The following is a 2,293-nucleotide window of genomic DNA, read 5'->3' as shown; positions in this document are numbered from 1 at the left end:
ATCCAATAGATGTTATTCTTATATGTGCATTTATGTGTTGATCAGTTAATACCAATTTGATGGTGAGTACATGTGGTGCTTGTCTTTCCATTCTTGGGCTATCTCACTTAGTAGGAGTATACAAAAGGTGCTATATCACCATTGTTTCTTAAAGCTGTTTTCTGACACAAAATCTTCAACGGTTTCTCATTGTCTACAAAATTAACTTTAAATTTATGAATCTGGCGTTCCTACATGTGTGTTCTCCTCCATTGTACCAGGATTTGTCTCCGTTCTCCAAACTTTACATCCACTTATCCTGTTGTTACGGTCGGAATGCTTGTGTCTCCCCTACATTTCATATGTCAAAACTTAACCCCCAGGTGATGGCATTAGGAGGTGGGGCCTTTGGGAGGTGATTAGGTCATGAGGGCTCTATTAGTGTCCTTATAAAAGAGACTCACAGAGCTAGCTAGTCCCCTCCACCATGGGCCGACACAGCAAAAAGGCTCCACAGATGAGTCAGAAAGTAGGGCCTCACCACACACAGAATCTGCCTCAATCTCAGATTTCCTAGCGTCCATAAACACATTTCTGTTGTTTATAAGCTACTCGGTTTATGGTATTTTCTTACAGCATCCTGAATAGACTGAGACACCTATAGTCATTTGTATTTCTTTTTGCCACAATCTCCTCGTGACCAATCCCCTTCAGGCATTAAGATCCAAGCACTTTGTCTGATCCTTCAAGCACTTGGGACCTGCCACTCTGTTAGATTCCTGTGGTGTTTTGTGCACACCATTCTTAGGGCATTTAGCATATCTATTTTGTATTATGTTACTTGCATACTTACCTTAGCACAGTGAACTTATCTTCATCTGGGTATCCTCTAACTGGCCTCGCTTGGTATTTTGTGTAGGTTATCTGTTTAATAAATACTTGTTAAGTTAATGCAAGACACAAAACAAAATTAGCTGCTTATGCATTTGAAAGTATCTATATACTGGGAAAGTAATCACCATGAAATTATTGATGGTCGAATATGAGGCAAATAAGAGAAGCTCCAAACAGGTGAACTTATGTGTAATTTGTTGAACACCTGGCAAACAATTACATTCTAAATGCAGAACTTTTATAAAGTAATGGCAAGCATTGGAATCTAAGATTGTGTATTGGTATTGACTAGGATCACTAATGGGGAAAAAAACAGCAAATAAGGGGCAACATAGTTCTTCGTTGGATACCAATTAACTGCTAATCTGTTTGCTCTAATAGGCCACTATTAGAGGAAATGATTAAATTAGCTATGCACATAAGAAACATTTATTGCCTACATATTACTTTTGCCCTGAGACTCGTGCGATTCAGCAAACTCATACGATAAAATCATCCCCAAAACAGTTTAAAATAACACAGGCTTTTATCTCTACTCGCTTGAAAAACGACTTTTTAAAACTGAAATCCTAAACATTCAAAGGAAGTGAGAAAATTTGTTTCTTTAAATGACTTTTGAATACGCCTGTTTTTTAAACTTCTGAATTGCTTTCTGCATCTAGAATGCTATCTAAATCCCTGCTGACTTATCCTTACACCTTCAGCAGGATTTCATTGCTCCCGGGCACCAGACAGTCTTGTTAATAATGGCAAATCCTTTCAGTCTCTGGTCGGTGCAGGTGGGGCTTTGATTGACAAGGCAATAAAAGTGTTAATGAGACAGAGTGGCACAGAGATCAATAGTTGCCAATAAGAAAAACAATTCTGATACTCAATTTTGTAGAGTTCCTTCAAACCAGTTACAAATCTTTTGCATCAACATGGGGACTTTCCATTTTTTAATTGATGATTTTTTCTTTGTCACTAACAAAGCGGTCAGTCATAGACATTGTATGAAAGCATAACCATGCCTAGAATAGATATTGTCTGTAAAATCATGCCTGAATTCCTTAGTTTCCCATTCACAGATCTGGTTGAGACAGCTCCTTCACTCAGCAGCTGGGGAACCTAAGGCAAGTTTCTAAACTTCTCTGAGCCTCGGGTTCCACATCTATCAAAGGACTTTACAAATACCTGCCTTGCAAAGCACTCATGAAGCTAAATATAGGAAATCTGTAAAGAAACAAGCAGTATCTGAGAAATAGGAGACATTTCAGAAAGGGTAGATATTGTTACCTTTAAATATATATAGTAATTTTCCCTCAGTTAGGGCTTGGTTAGGATTGAAAAGTTTTTGACTTTTTTTCTTTTCTTCATCTCGGGCATCCATGATACATTGAGTTACCAGGACTACAATTGGATTCAGGAAGTATAAACGGAT

Source organism: Propithecus coquereli, unplaced genomic scaffold, assembly GCF_000956105.1.
Source record: "Propithecus coquereli isolate 6110/MARCELLA unplaced genomic scaffold, Pcoq_1.0 Scaffold230, whole genome shotgun sequence".
NCBI classification, from domain to species: domain Eukaryota; kingdom Metazoa; phylum Chordata; class Mammalia; order Primates; family Indriidae; genus Propithecus; species Propithecus coquereli.
Note: the sequence above shows the minus strand (reverse complement) of the source record.